Source organism: Zootoca vivipara, chromosome 7 (genome assembly GCF_963506605.1).
Source record: "Zootoca vivipara chromosome 7, rZooViv1.1, whole genome shotgun sequence".
NCBI lineage: Eukaryota > Metazoa > Chordata > Lepidosauria > Squamata > Lacertidae > Zootoca > Zootoca vivipara.
This window is the reverse complement of record NC_083282.1, coordinates 24,904,223-24,917,252: the sequence shown is the minus strand read 5'-3', so window position 1 is coordinate 24,917,252 and position 13,030 is coordinate 24,904,223. Positions and strand designations below refer to the sequence as shown.

The following is a 13,030-nucleotide window of genomic DNA, read 5'->3' as shown; positions in this document are numbered from 1 at the left end:
AAACTGGTAATCTTTCAAAGGTATGTGCAGTGTTCTAGATATTCTTATAATTTCTTTAAAAACTTGACAGATAACTTTTATTCTTAAGGCTCTGTTTGCACATAGTGCTAGAGAAAACCAAGAGAAAACCTTTTCTACAGCTCATAGTTTGTCTAGAGTGAGACTAACAACAAGCTTGGGTTAAGACGTAACACTAAGCTAAACCATGGCTTGGCCCTGGGTAGCATGAGAGCAGTAGGGTAGAGGCACCGTGGCCATGATCTTTGCTCCAGGAATCCAGTTGTTTGTATAAACCATTGTTTGGCTTAGCATTGCATGCAAACAACACCATATTTAAATCATTTGAAAGGTATGCTTCTGTTTTTTCTTTTTTTCTGGATACCAAAGCTTCACTTGTTTCAATCAGCAGGGTTTTGTCAAAATCGCCCTGCTAAAAGTTTTCACTGTAAATCAGGGTCTTTGAAATGAAGAGAACTTTGAATCTGAACTGTAAATATGAATTTTATTGATGCCCAGTTCCTAATACTTGCTTCAAGCTATAGTTACTTATTCAAGGGCTTGAGAGAAAATCTCTGGTTCCATCTATTGCTCTCTGGTTCCATCTATTGACACACTAGCAGAATTTGGGAAAGTGATGCTGCTGTGCTCAAAGACCTAAATCAGGCATCCCCAAACTTCGGCCCTCCAGATGTTTTGGACTACAATTTCCATCATCCCTGACCACTGGTCCTCTTAATGAGGGATCATTGGAGTTGTAGGCCAAAACATCTGGAGGGCCGCAGTTTGGGGAAGCCTGACCTAAATGAACATACAGAACTCTGTTTCGTAATACTTCTTTTTTCTTTTCTTTTTTTGCATTGGGCGTGTGTGTGAAGACTGCTTTTTCACTTCAAGGTCCCTTCTGCTAAAAACACTGCACAATTTTGCAAGATAGGACTAATTCTAGATGAATATGAAATCAATCCAGTTGGACTGAGTTCCCACACTTCATCTAACTCCAGCACCATTCCAGATTGTGATTATCTCTTTAAGGCTACATACAGTGCTTTTTTCTGGGAGTACACAGTACCGGCACCTTTTTATAATCTCATTTTCACATATATACACACATGCACACATAGTAGCTTAGAATTTTCCCAAGCTCTTACTAACTAGTACAGTGTGATCATCTAAGATCCCCATCCTTATCAACTTTCTTTTGCAAAATGCAGTCTTTTCCTGAAATTTACATCACATTTAATGTAGTTTGAAATAAGAATTTTAATTTAATCCACCATGTGTCCTGGTATTCATAGTTCACATCTGTGTAAGGGCTTCAATGCAATTGGTTAGGTGAAACTCTGTGAACTATCCTTCCCCCCTGGTGTCAGAAAGGAATCAGAAATGAAACGACTTGTTCGTCTAGGGTTTAGCTGAGATTCTGGAAATTGGGGGGGGGGTGATTCCCATTTCACATTCCTGATAAAATTGATGCAGTCTAAACATAACACCGTATGTTTTCTCTCCCCCCCCATCACACCAAAATACATCAACAGCAGAAGCACAAAGTCTGCTTTCAAAGTACCATCAGTGGGTTTTACATTTAAGGAAAGCCTATAGTAGTGCAATTCTTTTGGACTGCACGAGTTTGGAATACAGGTGGCAACCAGGGGATTACATCACTGGTTACAGGTGGCACTGTGGTCTAAACCACTGAGCCTCTTGGGCTTGCCGATCAGAAGGTTGGTGCTTTAAATCCCCGTGGCAGGGTACAGTTCTGTCCCAGCTCCTGCCAACCTAGCAGTTTGAAAGCACACCAGTGCAAGTAGATAAATAGGTACCGCTCTGGCAGGAAGGTAAATAGTGTTTCTGTGCGCTCTGGTTTTCATCATGGTGTCCCGTTGCACCAGAAGCAGTTTAGTCATGCTGGCCCCATGATCCGGAAAGCTGTCTGCAGACAAACGCTGGCTCCCTCGGCCTGAAAGCGAGATGAGCACCACAACCCCATAGTCTCCTTTGACTGGACTTAACCGTTCAGGGATGCTTTATCTTTTACATTACTGAATGCACTATTGCACCACCAAAAACCTTCCACATGGTAACTGCTGCCCTTCGGATGTTTTTGGACGTAGTTTCCATCAACTTCAGCCAACAGGGCCAAAAGTCAGAGATGATGGGATCGCTGGCACACTAACTTTCCATCTGTAGCAAAACATATCCAAATGTACTTATATGTACCCTGCCAAGCATACTTCTGGGGCTTTAGAAATAAAACACACAATCTCAAGGCATACTCCTGTTTTTAAAAGCTTGCTTCAGTTTCTCGGATAACCATTCTACCAGATGTCTGATGAACTGCGATTCCCCTATATTCGCAAGCAAGCTAAAAAAAAACTGCATGGTTTGTAAACATTGTTTTGTTTAATGGTATATCTAACTGATTTCAAATGGCATGAGAAGGGGGAGGAATGGCACTTCCAAAATTTACTTTAAATGATAAAAGTTTATATTTGAAACACTGTCCATGTTCCAGATTATTGATGCAGGCAAGTTTCTCCGAACATCGAGGGGAAACAAGGTTTGTAAAGTTTATATTATCCAACCACCCTCAGAAAAGAACTTGCACCCTACAAGTATCCCCACAGAATTTTGCAGTCCAGCATACATATACAAAATGTTGCAAACAGTCTCAGAACCGGTGTCTGTCACCAATACTAGCACTGCTGGCTGGAGCTGATAGGAGTTCCGAGTCCAAAAACATCTGGAAGGCTCACCGGTTCCCTATCCTTGGCTGAATCTACACATATATATAAAACCGCTGTGAAAGTGCATATATATATTTTAATATATATATGGAATTTGCCATTAGCTCACCAGCTCCATTTGTATAATGCACTTAAAACGCACTTAAAATATTATATTTGCAGCTGTATAGCTGAGTCCCTTGACATGCTCCCTGACTCTAGCCTGGTTTGCTTTGGCTCACATTAAAGCAAGAGCATTGCCCCGGTGGCGTTTGTAAATACCCTTGCCCAACAGGGAAGAACTCTGTGTGTGGAAGATTGGGGGAAGAAGTTCCCATTCTCCTGAACTTTGGCTGAACTGGTCTTCTCATGTTCCTTCTTGTGTACTAGACAAGATCATTAAAGCTCCTCAGTTTATCCTGAGAATTTTGTGTGGTGTTGTTGCTTTAATTGAGCAGCTGAGTAAATACAGTGTCTTTCATTCTTCAGCGCAGGGACTGCTAAGAAGATCAAAGCAGTCTCTTTAGGGCATGGAGTTGAGATGAAGGAATATCACGTCATAAGGCTACTTGGAATAGCCATGCTGTGAAATGCATGCCACAGAGAACAGGGGTATGCGTGCGTGTGTGAGAAGAGAGGAAGTAAGGCAAATATAGAGGGATAATTGAAAGGGGGGCCCAAAAGACTGGTACACTCTGGGTATCTTCTCTCTCCCCCCTGCACTGCTAATGGCAACGGGGTGGGGGTGGGGGGAGTGGTTTTGATCAGAGAAATATGGGAAGGGTTAACCCTTTCCTCAGCACAATGTCCACAATCAAATTACACCCTCCCCCCAATATTCTTTTAAAAACACACAACATATGCATCATAGAATCACAGAATCAGCTAGTCCAACCCACTACAATGCAGGAATCTCAGCTAAAGCATCCTTGACAGATGGCTATCCAACCTCTGCTTAAAAACCTCCAAGGAAGGACAGTCCACCACTTCTCGTGGGAATCTGTTCCACTGCCGAACAGTTGTCAGAAAGTTTTTCCAAATGTTTAGTCGGAATCTCCTTTCTTGTAACTTGAAGCCATTGCCTCAAGTCCTACCCTCAAGAGCAGGAGAAAACAAGCATGCTCCCTCCCCCATGTGACAGCCCTTAATATATTTGAAGATGGCTATCATATCTCCTCTCAGACTCCTCTTTTCCAGGCTAAACATACCCAGCTCCTTCAAGCACTCCCCATAAGGCTTAGTTTCCAGACCCTTGATCATCATGGTTGCCCTCCTCTGCACACGTTCCAGCTTGTCAACGTCCTCCTTAAATTGTGGTCAGAATTGGACACAGTATTCCAGGTGTGGTCTGACCAAGGCAGAATAGAGTGGTACCATATTACTTCCATTGATCTGGATACTATACTTCTGCTGATGCAGCCTAGAACAGCTGCATCAAGCAATCCTAGCCCAGATCTTCCACATCACATCCAGTTTCACCCCGAGTTTTCAGAATTTCAGAATTTGTCTGGGTTTTATTTCATTTTTATTAAAGATTTTCTTGATTTACAGAAATATGTGCAATGTCTCTCGTAACATTTTTGCAAATCAGTTTCATCTGTTGAGACATTGGGAAGAAAATGGGAAAAGAGGTAGATGGGGGAAGGGTGGGGTGGGGGTGGGGTGGGGTGACAATGTTTCTATTTTGCTTATTATATGTGGGGTTTTTTTGCCAGCGTCACTTGTGTTGGTTCTCTGCTGTTCGCTTGTGTTCCTTTGGTGGTGAGAGATGTTGGGGTTGGCCTAGGATATGGTTGTTCATTTGTGGTTGGCTGTGGTGGTCTTTGTTTCGTGTGTGAGTGGGGTGGGTAGGTGTTTTGGGTCAGGTTAGCCATATTGATTTGTATGCTGTTGGTGGATTTTTGTCACTGTCTTGTTGGGCTGTGTATGTGATAAAGGGGAGCCATCTTCTTCTCCGTGTCAGTTTCAGCTTATTGGTTAATTTTTCTAGTAAGGCTGTTTCCCAGACTATTTGGTACCATGCACAAAGGCTGTTTGACCTGTGCTTGTATCACAGCCTTTGCATCACGAGCACATTCTACTCTATCAAGGTGAAACACCGAGTGTTCTGGAGGCATCCAAGGTCAGGCCACTGGCACCAGCTGGACTTGTCAGCAGGTGATGCACACGGAGGTGTGTTCATGTCAGACAATTTTGTCTACCTGGGTTCCACCATAACCAGCAACTTCTCCATTGACACTGAGCTGGACAAGCGTATTGGCAAGGCCGCCAGGGCAATGGCTTACCTCTCCAAAAGGGTCTGGGAGAATGTGATGCTAGCATCCAATACAGGGGCGTACCCAGGATCAAAATTAGGGGGGGGCAAGGGGCGGGAGGGGAGGGGCCACAGTGGGAATGTGGGCGGGGCTACGTGGCCTGCGCCTCCCAGTTCTTCCGAGGAGGCGGCCCCAGGCTCCCGCTCCCGGCACGAAGCTCCAGAGGCGTGCGGGAAGCGCAAGCTTGTGGCTGCCTCCTCCGCGCCTCCAAGCTGTTTCAAGGAGGCGGCCCCAGGATCCCGCGCCCAGCACGAAGCTCCAGAGGCGCAGGGAGCGTGAGCTTGTGCCTGCCTCCTCTGCGCCTCCCAGCGCTTTCAAGGAGGCGGCCCCAGGCTCCCGCGCCCGGCACGAAGCTCCAGAGGCACACGGGGAGCGCGAGCTTGTGCCTGCCTCCACGCCTCGCAGCTCTTTCAAGGAGGCGGCCCCAGGCTCCCGCGCCCGGCACGAAGCTCCAGAGGCGCACGGGGAGCGCGAGCTTGTGCCTGCCTCCACGCCTCGCAGCTCTTTCAAGGAGGCGGCCCCAGGCTCCCGCGCCCGGCACGAAGCTCCAGAGGTGCACAGGGAACGCAAGCTTGTGCCTGCCTCCTCCGTGCCTCGCAGCTCTTTCAAGGAGGCGGCCCCAGGCTCCCCCGCCCAGCACGAAGCTCCAGAGGCGCGTGGGGAGCGCGAGCTTGTGGCTGCCTCCCCCGCGCCTCCGCCCCTCCCTAGAAGCAGGGCTGGTGGGCGGAGGCGGAGCCCAGCCCAGCGGAGCGCGAGTTCAGCGTTCCCGCCCGCCGCGCCGCGCTCTCTGGTTCCCCGCCGCGCTTGGCCTTGCCAGAGGGCGCGCCGGGGAGCTGGAGGGAGGGTGCGGCGCGGCGCGGCGGGAATGGCGAACTCGCGCTACGCCGGGCTGTGCTCCGCCTCTGCCCACCAGCCCTGCTTCTAGAGTAGGGCAGCTGCCCTAACTTGCCCCGTGGTGGGTACGCCCTTGATCCAATACCAACATGAAGGTCTACCAGGCTTGCGTCATGAGCATGCTGCTTTATGGAAGTGAGTCATGGGCAACTTACAACCGCCAGCAGCAATGCCTCCATGCCTTCTACATGAACTGCATCAGGAAGATTTTGGGCATCACATGTAGGACAGTCTCAAACAAAGATGTGCTCTTCCAGGTCCACATTCCCACTGGCTTGCTCATGTCCACAGAATGAATGATGGCAGGATCCCCAAGGACTTCAGGCACAAGGCCTGTTGCCAGATACCTGTGTTAACAAAGACTCAGCAAATGACCAAAATAATCTCTTAATTGAATTATGGGTCCAAATGACTGAATATGTTTTCTTTGCATTGATTTGCAGCAGCAGCAGCAGCAGCAGCAGCAGCAACAACAACAACAACAACAATTTATTATTTATACCCCGCCCATCTGGCTGGGATTCCCCAGCCACTCTGGGCAGCTTCCAACAAAATCTTAAAGTACAATGGTCTGTAAAACATTAAAAGCTTCCCTAAACACAGGTAGTTACAGGTAGGTAGCCGTGTTGGTCCGAGTCGAATGAGTTCCAATTCATTACCAACTTCATTGGATCATTACCAATGAGTTCATTGGAACTCATTACCAAGCTTAAAACCATGGAGCCACCTGGGATGAACAAAGACATAGGATTCTTATCTCATTATGCATGATCAAGCTTTCTTTAGTGCCTCAGCTCTTGCTTTTCCCCCGCAGGACCAATTGCAGTCATCAGCAGTCGTTAACAGCCATCAACAGGTTTACCACTCCTATCAGCCCATCACCCATTCCCACCCACCCCCACCACCCTCTGTATATACATAAGGGTCTGGCTCTTCTGTTTCAAGTGTATCTGAAGAAGTGTGCATGCACACGAAAGCTCATACCAAAATAAAAACTTAGTTGGTCTTTAAGGTGCTACTGGAGGAATTTTTTTTATTAAACACAGGTAGATTATACATAAAATAAAGAAGAACAAAAGATGGTTGTTCATTTGGCCGTGATCTAGAAACACTGGAAAATGGTGGAAATACATGGAGCGTTGTAGCAAATATGCAATCCTAAGGCAATATTTACATGTGACTTTGAAATACGGGATTTGTTCTCTAAAAGGAGATTACTTATTTCAAAGCTTAAGATCTTTTTAAGATTACGAGGATTAACTTTTTCTGTTTAATGCCGAATCTCCCCATTTATCAAAGCACGAACAAAATCTTTTGCTTGATGAATTGCAGAAGCAGTGATGAAAGGGCTATAAATGAAAGACTCGCACAGATTATATATATTTTCAGAACACGGGAAAGGCATGCACAGATTTCCCCTCTTCCCAGAACATTGACATTGGAACATTTCCCTCTCCCAAGATGCTCTGGAGCTGACCTAAAATTGCCCTTCTCTTACTGAGGAATTTCAAAGGGATATTCCAGTGTGAAACTGCTGAGTTAAAATGTTATCAAGGGATTTTATTTGTCTCTGGGGCATGAATAAAGATATGAAGGCTTCTTGTCACACTGGAGATGTTAAGTTACTTAGCAGTATTAGGGAACTGCTAAGACTATTTCTGTGAAGAGTGACTTAACTGATTTGTCACAGAATGTAATTTCTGTAGTTCCATCACCATTTGGCCTGGCTGCTCATAGTCCCCACCCACCCCAAATGAATATATACCCACCAACTAAGGATAGCAACTTTATGTATCTGATGAAGTGGACTCCTTGCTTTGGGTGGAAAGAAAAGGACAAGTAAAAAGAGAACAAATTGTGACGATCACATGTATGTTCACTACAGGATGTTACTTACCAGCTTACAAAACTGTTCTTGCCATCTGTTAGTTTCTTTAGAAGGAAAGTGTGGTGTGCTAGGTTGAATGAATAACACCATCATCTACAAACATTTATAGGGAGGAAGAAATCTTAGATAACCTGGGGGAAAATGGGGTTTTATTTATTCAATTTTGAAATCAATCAAGAGCTAGAGAACCAGTGTTGATGGGCATTTGGACTATTCAATAAATTCATTTTATATAATATGGAGAAGTAGGCTCCCATCTGAAACATGTTTAAGTCAATGGCCTTTTAAAAAATATGTCCCAGTTAAGCTTTTAGTTTGTGTATGCATGGGTGGAGATTTTTAAGAGAGGCATCATTTGAAGTGTTATTGAAACCACGAAAAAAGTGAGTATCACAGGCAAGAAGAGGGAAAGAGCATTTCTGTGCCACTGGGAGTCTGTCCTAGTCATGGGTGTAGCCAGGATTTATTTGAGGTGGGCAAAAAAATGCTGAGCTTTTTTTAGATCACCCCCTAAAGTTGTTGAGATGTTTTCGGGAAAACCATGAGTAAAAATACCCCCCAGAACCTCAGTTAATTGAGTACTTTCTAGGTTCCTAGTCATACTTTTCCAAATTGTAGCAGTTTGTTTTTGGGTTGTTTTTTTAAACAAAAACCATGTCACACGAAACCATGGCTTAGCAGAAATGATCCAATCTGCACTTCAGTCCTGTTATTGACTCCTCGAAAGATTCCATCAACGTGTCGTCCAAAAAATTGACACATCACTTCGGAAGACAGGCGAACTAATGCCAGAGTACTTGGAAGAAGCAAAGATCACCAGTGTCGAAGCACTGATTCTTCAACGTAAAATTTGTTGGACTGGTCATGTTGTGCAAATCGTCTTCCAATGCAACTATTCTATTCCAAACTCAAAAATGGAGAGTGCAATGCTGGTGGTCAACAAGAGGTTTAAATACACTCTGAAGGTAAATGTAAAAAAAAAAAGTAGGGGTAAAAAATAGTATAAACAGGACAATTGGGAAACACTGGCCTGCAAGCGCTCCAGTTGGAGAACAGCCTTTACCAAAGGTGTCATGGACTTTGAAGAAGCACAAACTCAGGACCAAAGGGAGAAACGTGCTAAGAGGAAGGCAGGTTTGGCAAATCTACACCGAGATCAACTCCTGCCCAGAAACCTATGTCCCCACCGTGGAAGGAAGTGCGGCGGATCCAGAATTGTCCTCCACAATCACTTAGGACTCACTGTTAAGACCGTGTCCATGGATGGAAGACAATCTTAGGTACGAGTGATTGCCAAAGAAGAAGACATGGGGGTAAGCCAGGGGGTGTATCGGGGGACCCTTGCCGCCTCTACCCCTCTCCCTTCTTTTTGCGCGCCAGCCGGCTGGCTGGGGGGGAGCCACGTGCGCGCGCCAGCGTCGGAGCAGGGCGCGGCCCGGAGGTGGCAGCCCGCGGCAGCAGCAGTGGGCGGAGAGAGCGGCTGTTGGAGGAGGAGGAGACGGAGGAGGGACGCGGGGACAGCGGCCTCGGCACTCTCGGCGCGGATCCTGGTGGGGAGCATCGGCAGCGCCGCCGCCGCCGCCGCCGCGTTGGGCAATGGAGGAAGGGGACGCCACCGCCCTCCGCCCGTGATCCGTCGCCGCCCGTGATCTGTCCCCACCGAGGTGAGCTAGGATGGAGCCGCCGCGGGGCGCCCCTTTCCCCCTGGAGCGCCCTCGCTTTTTCCTTCAGCCTTTGGAAATGAAATTGGGATTTGGGGGGTGGGGTGGAGGGTAGATCCCTTCCAGGCGGCGATGGGGTGGGGAAATAGCGGGGAGACTTCTCCAAGCAGTGGGGAGGATGGTGGTGGATCGGGGTCCGTCCAAGCGCGCGCTGGAATACCTCGGGGTGGATTTGGGGTCTATCCTTCCCCAGAGTAGGATCCTGCGGAGGAAACGTGTCTCCGGGGAGTTGCTGGCACCGAAATTTGTGGGTGCCCGGACCCTTCATGGGGAATTTTGTGGGTGTTCGGGCACCCCGGGCCCCAGGGAGTTGGCACCTATGGGAGGGTGGTGGATCAGGGTTTCATGCCTCGGGGTGGATTGGGGCGCCGTCCAATACTCGCCTCCTGATCACACCCTAGTCTTTCCATCCCCAGAGTCGGCTCCTGTCCTGCCCCCTTTGGGGCCAGAACCGGACTAGGAAGGAAGGCGGAGGGGAAAACGTGGCTCCGGGGGGTTGCTATATGGCCCCAAGCGGGCTCTCCCTCCCGCCCCGTCTGGCTGCTCCGGACGCGCTATGCGCCTTTGCAGGAGACCAGGAGCGAGCCGTTAGTCGCCTTCCCCGCCGCGCTCTGTCCTCGCCGGCTTCCTGCGTGGAGCCACCGCCTGCATCTCTTTCTCTCTCTGGGGAAAGTTGTTGCTTCCTCCAAAACAAATCCCCGCCGCGTCTCAACTCGAGCCGGACTCCCTTTGTTTGTTCCCGCACGGCTTGAGGACGTGTGGAAAAGTTGACAACGGGAAGCGCCTCCCTCCCTTTCTCAGACGGGACCCTGCCGTCGTTTGGGGAGCCAGCCTCGCATTGCCTCTTCCTAGGCAGCCTCTTAGAGGGCGAAGGCGGAGCGCGCAAAGGAAACCAGCGGCAGTTTCAGGACTGGCTGGCTGAAGAATTTAGATCGACAGTGTAGAGAGGGTGGAGTGGACTCGCCAAGGCTGTGGTGTGCAGTCAGCTTTGCCTTACTGCCAATCGGGGATGGGGAAGTTGTGGTCCTCCGATAGACTCCAACCTCCACCCCGTGTTCGAAACTCCCATTGTTCTAGGCGCGTTTTGTGACAGGGAATTTTCTTAATGTGAGCAGTTTCTGAGCTCTGGGCACAGTACCGCGCCTAAGAATTCCGATTTAAACTGCAGAGTGGAAGGAAAGGAGGACCTTTTTCTGCCTCTCTACTTCCAACTACTCTCTGAAGACTGGAGAAGAGACCCTCTTAAGAATATTAGGGGGTGCGCAGGGGAAGGACTAGACGCTGTGAAAAATGAACATAAGATTTTAGCTGCAGTTCATTCATTTTCAGCTTTGTATTCTTGCTATAAAAAAGCATGCCCAGACATTCCGTTGCTGTGCCCATAACCTTGGTTTAAGGTGCCATTTAGCTCCTAGTTTCTAACACTGGTTCCATCAGCCCCAGACAACATGAGCAGTGGTCATGGATGGTGGAAGTTGCAGTCTGAGAACGTATGGAGAGCTACTGCTCTAGAGGCAATTTAGTGGCTGAGAAACTCTTTCAGATGATGAGAGCTTCTTTTCTTTTGCATAAGTGGTGGTTCTTCTCTGTCAGGCTATTCATGTGCCATAGTCACTGTTGTAAGTTATATGTGGATGGGGGGGGGCTCCCTCGTTTTGTAGGTCAGTAATTTTTCCAGACGGATTTGCAAGGGTCACATCCTAGCAGCTAAATTCTGTTAACCCCACACCCTTTCCTCTGCAGTCCCGAAACGCTTGATTTTAGCCATCTTGATTACATACTGCAATATCTGAAAGATGCCCTCGTCTTTCAAGAGACTGCTTGTTTATGTGGTTTCTCAATTAGTGAGAAGAGGCAAGCATAATGAATAGTGGAACGTGATTGAGTGGCTCAAAAGCCTTGATGCACATAGCTCTACTTTTTACCCACATTTAAAAATTGGTCTCTCTTAACAAAAAAATAAAGTTTTACTGTGCTGCCTAATGGATGTTATTTATTTTTTCTTTCTTTCTTTCTATTTTTGCATTCTTGGTAATATGAGAAACATTGGCCTGCCAATTTTGCTGTATCACATCTAATTACATTAAGAAGGAAATGGAGGATGCTTTAGAATCTTCCAAATAAGTGCTAAAGGTTTGCCTTTGTCTGAAGCCAAGCTTCTTCCCTGTAATAAACTGCTGGTGAACTGCCTTTGTCCATTCTTGAGATATTTACCTATGGACCTAATTGGCTGTTCCCTCTCTGTATGGAAGCAGTCAGCTAGAAAGTGCTGTTGTGAGCTTGTGCCTTGATTGTGGGATTACCATAGGCATTTGCTTGGGAATTTGGGAATAGGATGGTGGGCTTTGGTCCAACGCAGTAGGGTTCTTCTTATTTTAGACTAGAGGGTGGTAGACTCTCCTCTGGAGATCTAGTAGGGCTGCTGATGCTCCCACACTGGATTTCCTGCACTGAGTATGAACAGAACATCAGCCAGAGCGCAATTCAAGAAAAGAAGTCAAAAACAAGCAGGTCTTCAAGGCTTTCCTAAACCCCTGAATGGATGCTAAAGCTTTCTAGAAACTAGGCGAGGTGGCCTCCAATACCTTCTCATAGTGGGATGACAAAAGACAACAGAGGATGGGGTGGACTGCCTAGTGCAGGAGCGGCAATCTGCAGCCCCAGGAACTGAATGCGGCCCTCAAGCCTTCCTTATCTGGACCTTGGAATGCTCCCTCAGCCACACTCTGACTTGCCTCACACACCAGGTGTTTTTGCTCTTCTGGAATGTGTCCTTCAACACTGATAATGCTTCTGGCTTGTCTGGATACGGAAGAGAGAGGCGTGTCTTTGCATGGGTAGAAACCAGTGTATTGTACAAAAGTAAAGTGTGGGTGGCGCTGTGGGTTAAACCACAGAGCCTAGGGCTTGCCGATCAGAAGGTCGGCGGTTTGAATCCCTGCAACGGGGTGAGCTCCCGTCGCTTGGTCCCAGCTCCTGCCACCCTAGCAGTTCGAAAGCACGAAGTGCAAGTAGATAAATAGGTACCGCTCCGGCGGGAAAGTAAACGGCGTTTCCGTGCGCTGCTCTGGTTCACCAGAAGTGGCTTTGTCATGCTGGGCACATGACCTGGAAGCTGTACGCCAGCCGGTAAAGCGAGATGAGCACCGCAACCCCAGAGTCATCCGCGGGACTGCGACTGGACCTAATGGTCAGGGGTCCCTTTACCTTTAAAGTTGGCATAAATTGTTCTGTCCACTTTTCCCCCCTGGCTCCTGTCCACCTCTGGAATGTAACGCTTGGGAGGTTGCGGATAATTGAATACAGCACTCAGGCTGGAAAAGGTTCTCCATCTCTAACCTAGAAGATGTGACCTGCCCATAGTGGGTTTTAGTGGTTTCATGGCCCACTTCCTAAGAGTAATGCTGACAGTAAGCAGGGTCTTGCAGTAGTTAGCTGTGTGCAGTTGACCCTGCCAGTGAAGCGCTGTGCTGCCTTTGTGTCATGCAA

At 47.8% G+C, this 13,030-nt stretch overlaps 2 protein-coding genes across 2 annotated transcripts in view; both read left to right on the top strand.

Annotated features, from left to right (window-relative positions):
• LRRC8D (leucine rich repeat containing 8 VRAC subunit D) overlaps positions 1–13,030 on the top strand; it is a 184,668-nt gene that overhangs the window by 24,278 nt on the left and 147,360 nt on the right. The window lies entirely within an intron of this gene.
• Positions 9,327–13,030, top strand: part of LRRC8C (leucine rich repeat containing 8 VRAC subunit C) — a 43,685-nt gene continuing 39,981 nt past the window's right edge. Inside the window, exon 1 of the mRNA XM_035122932.2 lies at positions 9,327–9,484. The gene's annotated coding sequence lies outside the window, so the exon portion shown is untranslated. The remainder of the gene's footprint in view (positions 9,485–13,030) is intronic.